This window comes from Paroedura picta, unplaced genomic scaffold, assembly GCF_049243985.1.
Source record: "Paroedura picta isolate Pp20150507F unplaced genomic scaffold, Ppicta_v3.0 Ppicta_v3_sca21, whole genome shotgun sequence".
Lineage (NCBI taxonomy): Eukaryota > Metazoa > Chordata > Lepidosauria > Squamata > Gekkonidae > Paroedura > Paroedura picta.
Genome location: NW_027518618.1, coordinates 2,157,224 through 2,170,393, shown reverse-complemented (window position 1 = coordinate 2,170,393; position 13,170 = coordinate 2,157,224). Strand labels below are relative to the sequence as shown.

The 13,170-nt window shown below is 61.5% G+C and overlaps 1 protein-coding gene across 6 annotated transcripts in view; it reads right to left on the bottom strand.

The window, feature by feature from the left end:
- Nucleotides 1-5,082, bottom strand: part of NPAS1 (neuronal PAS domain protein 1) — an 82,790-nt gene extending 77,708 nt beyond the window's left edge. Inside the window, exons 1-2 of one of the 6 annotated variants that reach the window (XM_077318690.1) lie at nt 4,535-4,610; nt 2,236-2,389 (exon numbers count right to left, since the gene is read on the bottom strand). The gene's annotated coding sequence lies outside the window, so the exon portion shown is untranslated. Of the gene's footprint in view, nt 1-2,084; nt 2,108-2,235; nt 4,300-4,534; nt 4,633-4,781; nt 4,880-4,958 lie in introns of those variants that run through there. The other 5 variants (XM_077318694.1, XM_077318695.1, XM_077318692.1 and 2 more) reach the window with 5 other exon arrangements.
- Between the last annotated feature and the right edge of the window lie 8,088 nt (nt 5,083-13,170).

Below are 13,170 nucleotides of genomic sequence, written 5' to 3'. Positions count from 1 at the left end.
TGCCTCAGTCGGTGACAGGGGTCAGTTCCCCTGGAGGAAGTGGCCACTTTGGGAAGTGGACTCTGACTTGAAGGCCCTCCCCTCCTAAACCCCAACCCTCCTCGGGCTGCACCCCAAAATCTCAACCCAGAGCTGGCAGAAGGGTGTGGGGGAACTTTGCTTCTGGGGGGGCAACTGAGTGCCCCCTTTGGGCCAGGGGATGCTGAATTAGGGGTCCCAAGGCAGAGGCTCCGTAGAGTTCTGCTGGGGGAGGCAGAAAGTTTTCAAGGCTTCCAAAGGCACGGCTGATAGCGGGTTGTACAGAAGGGAGGGCAGCTGGGGACAGCCCCATCTGGGATGCTAAGCAGGGCGGGCACTCAGAAGGGAGACCCCCACGGAAGGCTCTGCAGGGGGAGGCAGGGGCCAACCACCACGGCCTCTCCCTCGCCTTGGAAGCCCCTGGCCGGAGTCCGGTTTAGTCAGCTGCAACTTGATGGCCCCTCCGGACACGTCCGGAGGAGGCTGACTTGCAAAAAGACAAAGCCCTTCCCAGCTGGAGACCCTTCCACGAACGGCGCACGGCAGCCCTGACGCATCCAGCACGGCCACCCCACGACAGAGAGATTACCTGCGGCGGATGGAAAAGTTTGAAAAACACACGGCCCTCCGCTCCAGCCCCAGCCCCAGCCCCAGCCCCAGCCCCAGCCCCAGCCCCAGCCCCAGCCCCAGCCCCACACAAAGCGACGGCAGACACTCACCGGCGGGTGCCCACTCCACCGGCCGCACGTCCGAGCCCTCCCCACCCGGAAAAGCGCGCGAGCACCCACGCATACCGATCCGGAGGCACGCTCACCCGCACTCGCACCCTCTCGCACATACCAATACAAGCCCCACACCTCTCGCGCATATAAAATCGAGATCATCAATAGACACGGCGTTCCACGCATACCAATGCCCACCCGCCTGCTGGAACACCTTCTGCCCGCAGCTGGCAGCCCAGCCAGGGGTAGGGTGGGGTGCTGCGGGAAGACCGGTTCACGGCCGTTGGGGGGAACTGGCCTGGGGCTGCCCCCACCCCCGAACTTTCAGTATGGGGACAAAGCACAGGGAAACATCTGTGTGCAGGATGCATGAAAAGGAGAAGAGAAAGACCGCTCTGGGGACAGTTCAAGTACAAACCCTGAGGTTTTAGGAGCAGAAAATTTGGAAATTCTCTGCCCTGGCCTTGCAAGAGCCCCCACCCCCAGAAAGAGCAAATGAAAGAGTTTGAGAAATGAAAGACTCCCAAACAGCTTACAAACCCCTTTCCTTTCCGCTTCCCACAACAGACACCCTGAGAGGTAGAGGAGGCTGAGAGAGCTCTGAGAGAACTGTTCTACATTTTAGGCAAAGAGAACCACTGCCGCTTTGAAAGAGAACTGCAGGAAGGGTTTGACGGCACAAGCCACTTGAGGTTCATCCTTACAACACCCCAGCGAGGCAGGGCAGGATGTTCTAAGCCAGGATGCCAGGTTCTGAACAGCTCTCCCCGATGATTCCCAACCAAGGGATCTTAGAGCAGAGGTAGTCAACCTGTGGTCCTCCAGATGTTCATGGACTACAATTCCCATGAGCCCCTGCTGGCAGGGGCTCATGGGAATTGTAGTCCATGAACATCTGGAGGACCACAGGTTGACTGCCCCTGTCTCAGAGGCTACCACGCTTAAGCCTCCCTCCCTTGCCGCTTTGGAACGGGATCCAGGGCTGACCCCTCTCTTGGACAGGGCATGCACCCCCCTCTCTTCATCTGACCTTTGACAGCCCAGCTGCAGGCCGCACAGAGCCGTGCACAGGGACGCCCAAGCCGAGTGACCATACAGGGAGTTCTTTAAAACACCCACAACAATTCTGGCTGCTGCTCAAACAAGTCTGCAAAGAAAACCTTAACCCTCGACACAGCCCCAAACGCCTGGCGATTGCAGGCAGCCTTGGCATTGCCCAGAAACATCCCAAACTGCAGGGCCCCGCAGCGCTAGCCCCACAGAGCTAGCGAGAGCGTTAAAAACAAAAGCAGATGTTTTCCACCCTCCTCAAAGGCTCTCTGCTCCTCAACCCCCAGCCATTACCGTCAGAAACAGTGTTTGCCCAGGAGAATCATCCCGGCAATTCCCACCCGGCACCAACGCAGCTTTGCAGAAAATAGCCCATGTGCCTGGGTTAAATCAGGATCCTGGTCGAGAGACCCACGGGGAACCTCCCCATTCCGAGGCAGTCTACCTCCAAACACCAAGCGCTGAGGATAAAATGAGCTCCCTCCAAGACCCGCTGGTGAGCTTTCCTCTGGAATCCGGACAGCAGAGATGTGCCGCTGGGTCCGATCCAAAGGCGCTCCTCCTCCTCCAACGAGCGTTCGGCGGCTTGGCCTCGCCAGCTATGAAGTCAACGCAGAGAGCAAAGCGTCTCTCTCCCGGCAGAGGGCAGCTCCAGGCAGCAGCCAGCACCGGTCCCAACCCAGGAAACTGTTCCAGTCCGTGCCCTGCGAGCGAAGGACCGCTTTGGCCTCAAAGAACAGGGAGGGAGACCACCTGGGCCACTGTCCCCTCTGCTGTGCAGGTGTGCCAGGTTTCGGGGAAGGGGGTAGTCCTAGAGGGAACCCTGGCTGGATGGCCTCGGAAGCTAAGCAGGGTTTGGACTTGGCCGGCCCTTGGCTGGGAGACCCCCGAGGAAGCCCAGGGTCAGTACACAGAGGCAGCCAAGGGCCACCCCCTCTTGAACCTCTCTGGCCCTGAAAGCCCTTTGTCCACTATGTCGGCTGGGACTTGACAGCACTGCCCACCATCCCCGAGAAGGCAATGAAGCCTCTTCCCAGCGTCTCCCCCACCCCACCCAGCGAGAATTCTGGGCCTCTGACATCCCACAAACAACCTCAGTAGATTCCGCCGCAGTCGGGAATCAGTTCAGCCCTGTATTTTTGCCAGGAAAAAGGCAAATCCTGTCACGCAGTATCCAGAAGTGCTAAAAAGTGGAACCGCAAGGCCTGCTAGGGGTTAAACCCAGATCAGGGTCGGCAGGCAGGAGGGAGGGGTCTTCCGTTCTGGTGGATCCAGGGCACTTCTTGTGGGAAACAGAATTTCCCGAGAACGGCCCAGATTCACGAAACGTTTGTGCGAGTTACTAGCCCTCAAAGAGGTACACCCGTGGGCCTGTTCATATAGCTTGTGTCACTGATGGGCCTGAACGAGGAGCAGGATTTGCCAAAGCGTCTCTGTCTGTTTGGCTGAAAGGCACCAAAATCTCAGCTTGTTCCCTGCCTCTGAGCGGCCTCAGGAGGAGACATTGAGGATTCGCACCTGGACCCTTCTGTGAGCAAAGCAGGTGTTCTGCCCCAGAAGTTCTAAATCGCCACAGGTGCCCAAAAAATTATTGAGAAGCTTGCCTTAGTCCAGTCCTCAAAATTTCCTACTTTTTAAACATTCAGGTCAGCTCTTAAGCCGACACGCTTGGTGTCTTGGTTAAGCGCAGCAGCTTCTAATCTGTGGAGCCGGTTGGACTCCCTGCTCCTCCACATGCAGCCAGCTGGGTGGCCCTGGTCCTAGAGCTGTTCTCACAGAGCAGTTCTGTCAGAGTTCTCTCAGACCCACCTGCCTCATGGGTGCCTGTCGTGAGGAGAGGGAGGGAAGGCGATTGTAAGAAACTTTGAGACTCCTTTCGGAAGTGAAAAGTGGGGTACAAACAACCAGCTCCCCTCCTTCTCACAGGTGCAAAGTCCCCCCTAATCTCATGGGTCAAGTGACTTTGGAATCAAAAGTTCCCTCTTGGAAAACCAAAGGGACCCGGGGAGTTCCACAGGGCCGGCCAAACGTGCCTTCCAGAGCGGAGGTTTCCGGAGGGAGCCTGCTGGGTCTCAGCTGACTTCTCCCTGGAGAAGTCCAAGTCTCCCCTTTCGGCACTTCTCCCTCCAAAACAGTCTTTGCCCAACCCAATAAAAGCCACTTCATGGACTTTTGTCTTTTCGGCTTCTCTTTTAACCAGGTGAGCTCTACCTAAAGATAGAAAAGGTTCCCTGAGCCAGGAAGAAATCTGAGGGGGGGGGGTTCTCTGCCTGTGCCAATTCGACCCCTTCCGGGCCGGGGTCACCCAGTTTGGTGGGCAAAGCTTCCCCCCCCCAGTGGGGCCACTGGCAAGGCCAGTTTTTCAAAGCATTTTATCCCAGGAGTCTCTGATCATGTGCAGAGAGTTTCTGTCAAACCAACCCCTGGAACTGAGAAGGAAATCAGATAGACACCCCTCCTGCTAGACACTAAAGGCTCCATTCCACCCGAGGGAAAGGCAGGCTGCAGAATGAGGGGCGGGTGGGCAGGTGGGGGGGTAGACCCCCTGCCCCCCCCGGATCTTCTGGCCAGGCCAGGGGGGTTTTCCCGTGCTCCCGCCCTCTTCTCCGGGCTCAGGAGCCATCCCGGTCCCAAAGGTCACCTCGGGAGCCCCTCAGGAGCGCTGCAGACGCCGCGGCCAAGTTCGGACCGGGCCCTTCGCGGGAAGCAGCCGAGGAAAAGGGGGCAGCAGTCGGGGGTCCTACCTGTCCAGCCCGAAGCCCCTCCGGTGCCGCCGCCTGCTTCCAGCGGGGGACAGCCGCAACTTCTGGCGGAAGGGTGCCCCCCCCGCCAAGCCCCCCCCACCCCCCCCCACGCGCTCTCCCCTCCAACTTGGCCACGCGGCGCCCTGCCCATTGTCCCCCTCGGAGGGGGCGACCCCCAACCGCGCGCCGCGGGCCCTCCCCCCTTGCTCGCGCTCCCTCTCTCTCTCTCGCTCGCTCGCTCACTCACTCAGGCGGGGTCCGGGCGGGGGGGGGGAGGAGGAGGAGGGGGCGTCCCGCGCGCCGGGCCCCCTCCGCCATGGGGCCGGGGTCGGCAGCACTGGCGGAGGCGGCCGGCGTGGCGCGCACGAGGGAGGAGGGGGGGGGGGAGGGAAGAGGCGCTCCCGCCCTCGCCCACCCTGCGCACCCCTCGCCGGCGCTGGAGCTGGAGCTGGAGGAGCTGGAGGCGCTGCCGGCGCGGCTGCCTTTCACATGGTGATGAGCGGGCGGGCGGGCGCGGCGCATACTGATGCTGATGCTGCCGCCGCCGCCGCCGCTCGCCTGGCCAGGGCTGCCCGGCCGCTCTGCACATGCCCAGAGGGAAGCCCGCCCGCCCGCCCGCCCGCCGCCCACGAGAGGCCCGCTGAAGGCGCCCCCCCCCCCCCCGTGGCACGTGGGGGCCCTTCCGTGGCCGCGCCGCCGCCGCCGCCTCCCGGCCAATGGGGAGCCAGAGCGAGGGGGCCCGGGGGCGGGGGGCTCCTCCGGCGCCTGGCCTCGCGGGGCAACGGAGGGCGCGGCCGGCGCCGAGTTCGAATCCCGGGTCGGCCGGGGAAGCCCGCCGGGGATCGGGGCCCGCCTCCGCCACGCAGACCCCGCGCGGTGCTTGAGGCTGAAGGGGGCGGCCCCGCCGGGGGGAACGGGGGAGCCTCTCGCCTAGCGGCACGGCCCCGCCGAGCCCCTTCCCAGGGCAGCCCCCCCACCCCCCCGGACAGCGGGACGCGGAGGCAGAAGTCGCTCCGGCGAGAGAGAGGCCGGCGAGCCCAGCAGGGTCCGCCCGCCCGGGGAGCCGCCCGTCCTGGCGCTCGGCCTCCGAAGAGTTGGGGACGAGGGATCCGGGCCCCGCGGGCAAAGGGCGCCAGGAAGGGCGGGGGGCTGCTCAGCTTCGGAGGGCGGCGCGACCCCCTCCCTCCCCCCCCAAGAGCGGGCGGCTGGTCGGGGGCGGCAAAGGCCAGCGGCCCCAATCCCACTGCAGCCCCCGCCGAGCGACCCCGCGGACGAGGCTCCGGACTCCCTTCCTGGGGGCCCCCGCCGGCAGGGGGGGCGCCTGGGGCCCACTCGGGGCCTGGCAGATGCGCGGGGGGGGGAGTGATTGGCAGCCCCCCCTTCATGCGGCCCATTAGCGGAGAACGGACACCTGTCAGCCGTCGGGAGCGGGGGGGGGGGCTCCACCGCGTGATTGGCGGGCGGGCGGGGAGTCACGTGGGCGGCCCCCATCCCGCTTCCCCACGGGCGCGTCCATGCGGTCACTGCCGGGCTGCGGGCGGGCGGGCGAGCGCCGTCCCTTCCCCGGTGCCTTCTCGGGCCGGCCGCCCTTTGACTCCGGCGCGCCTCGCCTGTCAATCTCGGCCGCTCCGCTCCCCCGCGCCGGACACGCGCCCCCTCCCCCCCCCGCAGGAGCCTCCGCCGACCACGACGCCGCGCTCTGCACGCGCTCAGAGGCACTCTTGCCCTCGCGCCTGGCTCTCTCCCTGCCTCTGGCTCCCGGAGCGGGTGATCCCCGAAGCCCCCGCCTCTGGAGCAGACGCAGGCGGAAGGGGTGCCAACTCCGGGCGGCAAGAGTCGGGGGACATTTTCGCGCGGCGCCCGGGAGCTCCCTAAAGCCCGTCGAGCAAAGCAGCCGTTCTCTCCCCGCGCAAGTGCGCTCCCCTCGCCTGGGAAGGAGCCGGAGGATTCCCCAGGTCCCGCCTGGAGGTTGGCAGCCCTGTGCCAGGGGTCCCGAAAGAGGGGCCGGCCGGGACGGGGGCTGGGGCTCGGGGGTCGCCTTCTCATGCCCTTCAAGGGTCTCCGCGGCAAAATGAAGCAGCGGCGCCACCTGCTGACCACAAAGCGCCCTTGCAGGCTGCTGAAATCGACGGGGACGGGGGAGGGTCCCAACCATGTCAACCTTAAGGCACCGGCGCACACCATCCCCCCCCCCCCCGGCAAACCTGGGCCGGGGGGGGGATTGGGATGAAACGAGATACGTTCCCTCCCTGTTGAATACGGAGCTATAGAGGTATTTCGATTTCAACTTTTATATCGCCCCTTTTGAGCCATGCAGGGGTCACGGCTTGGCAGCCAGAAGGTCTCAGGTTCAATCCCTGACATCTCTCCTTGCAAGGATCTGCCAGTAGGTGATGCCCGCTCACAATGCCAAAAAGATTAGACTTTGACCTGAGGACAGATCCAAAATGAGAAGCAGCAGTGGAATTCTCCAGTTTGCTGGCTGAGAGTTTTGCTAATATGAACACCTGGCAGGACCAGAACAGACCAAATAAGGTTGTTCTTTTTACTTCCCCTGTTGAAAATTGTACACAGTTGTTATTCTGAGCATCTGTATATTTGAACTCTCTTTAGATCAAAACATGTTCCCCTCACCTTAGATCAAACTTTTTGGCATTACTGGTGTACTCACATGTTTATGTGTGCCAGAGAGATATCCTTTTAGGTTAATTAAACATTTGAGCTTTTATGATAAACTTTATATTTTTCTAAATTGATTTTAGTCTTAACCTTTTTGGTTCTCACCTGTATTTCAGGGTGTCGTCCCCCCCCCCCCTTTATGGTGATGGTGTTCATCATTCAGCATGTTATTTAGGAGTCAAATTATTGTCTTTGGGGGGGGGGAACTTGTAAATAGGAAGTGTCTGCTCAGTTGACCGCTTCCATGTGTACTGTGTCACCGGGAGATCCTACAATTGTCTGGCAGTTCCATTTCAGCTTCCTCGGGAGGTGGTGGGTTCTCCTTCTTCGGAAGTTTTTAAGCAGATGCTAGTCTGTCATCTGACAGAAATGGTGATTTTATGAATGGATCATCACTTTGAGATAGTAGGTGAATCCCCTCCAAGCTAGGCAGGGCAGGGATTTGGGTTTTTTTTTTAGGGGGTGTCATCATCTGGGCATGGAATTGGGGTCACTATGGGTGAGCAAGTAGGTGTGAATTTCCTGCATTCTGCAGGGGGTGGACTAGATGACCCTGGAGGTCCTTTCCAACTCTAGGATTCTATGTCTACTTTGCAGGGACTGTGTAAAGATCATACAGGCAGGAAGCAATATAGGAGAGGGAGCAAGCTTTATTAGCTGGCAACCCGGGGGCTGCAGCTCAGGCAGGGAAGGGGTTGCTTTGGGCATTTCTCCGAAGTTCTGTAGGAATTCAGAAATAATCTGCTTTCCTGCTTTTTTCTTACCTGTATTTCCCTAAATATTGTTGAGGAGATGCAGATAGGACGCCTGGTTCCTCCTTTCCCCTCACCCAATCATCACCATTGCATGCAGATACAGGTAAGCGATAGGGCTGGGACCAGTTCTCTGTTGCCCCCCAAGGCTCTACGTGTCCTGCCCGCACCCTCCCCAGAGCTTCCCTGGCTGAGTTCAAGAGACTTCCCACAAGTGGAGACGCTGGGGAGAGCCTGCCGCCTTGTGGCCACTTCAATGTATGCACCAAAGCATCTGAAGTCCCAATTTGGGATCCTGTCCCAATCTCCCCTCCCTCCTCCTCCTCTCCTTGCCTGGGGAGCCTTGGTCAAGATTGATGGGTGGGGGAAATTAGGCCTTGTGGGAGAGGGATCTGACACTTCATGGCCCATGGGCATTTCTGTTGCATCAAATCATTTTTAAATAACCAAATCAGGTGTGCAGCCGTGCTGATCTGAAGCAGCAGCCCAAAGAAGTGTGCGTGCCCCCGAAAACTTAGACCTTGACTAAAACTTGGTCATTCTTAAAGGTGCCCCTGGAACCAATTGTTGCTCTGCCCAGGGTTGTAGATTCCCGGAATATCTGAGGAAAAGCTTATAACCTTGAATAAAACTTTGTAGGTCTTAGAGGTGCCGCTTGGACTTGAAGTTTGCGCTTAACCAAGAGTTTAGGCTTGAGTCTCTTCTGTGCCTGGTTTGGTTTCCCTGTGCGGCTGTCTTTTGTATTGCGGGGAGCGCTCCAAAACTGGACATATCCCGGGCATCTCTGGACTTCTGAAAAGTCCATGTTCGATAAGAAGGGAAAAGACAAACACTCAGCAGAAGACCTAGAAGTGTAATACAGGTCCAGCTTGTAGCTGGGAAAGGTATTCAAGATGGTGGTGGGGGGGGCAAAATTTTTGGGAAAGAAGCTCTGTGAGATCCCAAGGTGGCCGTGGCTTTCCAGATCTCTGTGGACTACAATTCCCATGAGCCCCTAGGGCTTGGCTACCCCTCTGGGGGAAGAAGTCACTTTAGTCGGGAGACAAGTTATAATTCTAAAACTCTGCCCCCTTCCCAGAAGCCTAGGAATGTGGCCAGCACCCACAAGGAAATCCTCTAGGAACTCATCCTCCCCCCAGTCTCTGCAGCTTTTAGCATAAAGACTTTGGAGGACCCCAGAATGTCACGAAGATACAGTGTCACTTCTGGGTTCGGATGCAATCTGTCCCCACTGTCTCTCACCGCGTTGGCAGGCGAGTGGGCCTGAACTCAGTGAAGGGAAAGGTACAAGTGTTGTGAAGCAGGAGCACCCAAACTCACCTTGGCCGCCTTTGAAAAGCCTCACTCGGGAGCCACACCCCTGTAAAGGCTTCTGCTCCAGCATCCCGTCTCAAACTGTGGCCCACCAGTTCCTGTGGAAGCTTACAGGAGGAGGCCTTCCCCTGAGAAGAACATGAGGAGAGCCCTGCTGGACCAGGCCAGTGGCCCATCCCATGCAGCAGTTTATGTCCCACAGTGGCCCAAACCCCGGGGCCATCATGAGGTCCACCAGCAGCCTTCCCACTGTGGCCCCCCAAGCACCAGGGGGACAGGGCTTCCCTGCCCCAGACAGAGCGCTCCCTCGGTCCCTTGTGGCTCAGAGCCAAAGATGGACCGCTGCTCCAGGTGTTTCTCCAATCCCATTGAAGCTGTCTGGGTTTGTTGCTGCCACCACTTTCTGCAGCCCATCACGGGCTCCTCTTTGTTTCCTTCACTACTTCCTCGCCTTTTCTAAAGTGATTTACAGCCTTTTCCTCTTTTCCCCTCGTAACCACTTTGGGGTGTGTGGTTAGGGCGTGTGTGTGTCTGTGTGGGTCACCCAGCAGGCTTCTGTGACAGAGAAGGAATTTGAGCCCAAGTCTTCTGGATCCTAAACTGACATTGTATCCAAAGCATGCCGGCCTCTGGGGCAGTGGGATTGTGAGGAATTGGGGGGGGGGGGTACCAGACGGGGGCCTCTTTGACTTCCTGCCCAACGCTGGGTTATGCGGGTGTGGGTAAGTGTGACTTTTCGGAGCCGTTGTACTTGGGTGGGATTCTAAACGGGGCCCTGGGCCTCACACAGCTGCGAAGGACTAAAATATGCACCCACGTGGGGCATCGGCCATGCTTTTGGATTCGGTGTCTGGCTCCGTCTGCTGACAGGCAGTGTCGATTGTGAAAGACCCGGCCTACTGAACGTGACGGCATCAGAGCCAACTGGCAGAAGGTTCAGGATGGACAAAAGGAAATACACTTGACACCGGTGGAATTTACTGCCAGAGGATGTCCATAGGAAAAAGGGATGAGAGAAAGTCATGGAAGACAGGACTATCAATGACTACCGGCCATGGTAGTCCTCCACACTGAGGGGCACAAATTCAGTCCCAGAGCTCCACCCTGTGGCTGCCGTCCAGAGGAACTGGCTGGCCCCTGGGTGAGACGGGAGGCTGGACGGGATGGGCCCTCCCTGGCCTGACCCAGCAGGGCTCCCCTGATGTCCTTAGGAAGGCCTCGGCCTCTCTGCCCTGTGGCTGGCCCTCCAGAGGAACTGGCTGGCCCCTGGGTGAGACGGGAGGCTGGACTGGATGGGCCCTCCCTGGTCTGACCCAGCAGGGCTCCCCTGATGTCCTTAGGAAGGCCTCGGCCTCCCTGCCCTGTGGCTGGCCCTCCAGAGGAACTGGCTGGCCCCTGTGTGAAGCAGGATGCTGGGCTGGATGGGCCCTCCCTGGCCTGACCCAGCAGGGCTCCCCTGATGTCCTTAGGAAGGCCTCGGCCTCTCTGCCCTGTGGCTGGCCCTCCAGAGGAACTGGCTGGCCCCTGGGTGAGACGGGAGGCTGGACTGGATGGGCCCTCCCTGGCCTGACCCAGCAGGGCTCCCCTGATGTCCTTAGGAAGGCCTCGGCCTCCCTGCCCTGTGGCTGGCCCTGCAGAGGAACTGGCTGGCCCCTGGGTGAGACGGGAGGCTGGACTGGATGGGCCCTCCCTGGTCTGACCCAGCAGGGCTCCCCTGATGTCCTTAGGAAGGCCTCGGCCTCCCTGCCCTGTGGCTGGCCCTCCAGAGGAACTGGCTGGCCCCTGGGTGAGACGGGAGGCTGGACTGGATGGGCCCTCCCTGGTCTGACCCAGCAGGGCTCCCCTGATGTCCTTAGGAAGACCTCGGCCTCCCTGCCCTGTGGCTGGCCCTGCAGAGGAACTGGCTGGCCCCTGGGTGAGACGGGAGGCTGGACTGGATGGGCCCTCCCTGGTCTGACCCAGCAGGGCTCCCCTGATGTCCTTAGGAAGGCCTCGGCCTCCCTGCCCTGTGGCTGGCCCTGCAGAGGAACTGGCTGGCCCCTGGGTGAGACGGGAGGCTGGACTGGATGGGCCCTCCCTGGCCTGACCCAGCAGGGCTCCCCTGATGTCCTTAGGAAGGCCTCGGCCTCCCTGCCCTGTGGCTGGCCCTGCAGAGGAACTGGCTGGCCCCTGGGTGAGTCGGGAGGCTGGACTGGATGGGCCCTCCCTGGTCTGACCCAGCAGGGCTCCCCTGATGTCCTTAGGAAGGCCTCGGCCTCCCTGCCCTGTGGCTGGCCCTCCAGGGGAACTGGCTGGCCCCTGGGTGAGTCGGGAGGCTGGACTGGATGGGCCCTCCCTGGCCTGACCCAGCAGGGCTCCCCTGATGTCTTTAGGAAGGCCTCGGCCTCCCTGCCCTGTGGCTGGCCCTCCAGAGGAACTGGCTGGCCCCTGGGTGAGACGGGAGGCTGGACTGGATGGGCCCTCCCTGGTCTGACCCAGCAGGGCTCCCCTGATGTCCTTAGGAAGGCCTCGGCCTCCCTGCCCTGTGGCTGGCCCTGCAGAGGAACTGGCTGGCCCCTGGGTGAGAGGGGAGGCTGGACTGGATGGGCCCTCCCTGGTCTGACCCAGCAGGGCTCCCCTGATGTCCTTAGGAAGGCCTCGGCCTCCCTGCCCTGTGGCTGGCCCTGCAGAGGAACTGGCTAGCCCCTGGGTGAGACGGGAGGCTGGACTGGATGGGCCCTCCCTGGTCTGACCCAGCAGGGCTCCCCTGATGTCCTTAGGAAGGCCTCGGCCTCCCTGCCCTGTGGCTGGCCCTGCAGAGGAACTGGCTGGCCCCTGGGTGAGAGGGGAGGCTGGACTGGATGGGCCCTCCCTGGTCTGACCCAGCAGGGCTCCCCTGATGTCCTTAGGAAGGCCTCGGCCTCCCTGCCCTGTGGCTGGCCCTGCAGAGGAACTGGCTAGCCCCTGGGTGAGACGGGAGGCTGGACTGGATGGGCCCTCCCTGGCCTGACCCAGCAGGGCTCCCCTGATGTCCTTAGGAAGGCCTTGGCCTCCCTGCCCTGTGGCTGGCCCTGCAGAGGAACTGGCTGGCCCCTGGGTGAGTCGGGAGGCTGGACTGGATGGGCCCTCCCTGGTCTGACCCAGCAGGGCTCCCCTGATGTCCTTAGGAAGGCCTCGGCCTCCCTGCCCTGTGGCTGGCCCTCCAGGGGAACTGGCTGGCCCCTGGGTGAGTCGGGAGGCTGGACTGGATGGGCCCTCCCTGGCCTGACCCAGCAGGGCTCCCCTGATGTCTTTAGGAAGGCCTCGGCCTCCCTGCCCTGTGGCTGGCCCTCCAGAGGAACTGGCTGGCCCCTGGGTGAGACGGGAGGCTGGACTGGATGGGCCCTCCCTGGTCTGACCCAGCAGGGCTCCCCTGATGTCCTTAGGAAGGCCTCGGCCTCCCTGCCCTGTGGCTGGCCCTGCAGAGGAACTGGCTGGCCCCTGGGTGAGAGGGGAGGCTGGACTGGATGGGCCCTCCCTGGTCTGACCCAGCAGGGCTCCCCTGATGTCCTTAGGAAGGCCTCGGCCTCCCTGCCCTGTGGCTGGCCCTGCAGAGGAACTGGCTGGCCCCTGGGTGAGACGGGAGGCTGGACTGGATGGGCCCTCCCTGGTCTGACCCAGCAGGGCTCCCCTGATGTCCTTAGGAAGGCCTCGGCCTCCCTGCCCTGTGGCTGGCCCTGCAGAGGAACTGGCTGGCCCCTGGGTGAGAGGGGAGGCTGGACTGGATGGGCCCTCCCTGGTCTGACCCAGCAGGGCTCCCCTGATGTCCTTAGGAAGGCCTCGGCCTCCCTGCCCTGTGGCTGGCCCTGCAGAGGAACTGGCTAGCCCCTGGGTGAGACGGGAGGCTGGACTGGATGGGCCCTCCCTGGTCTG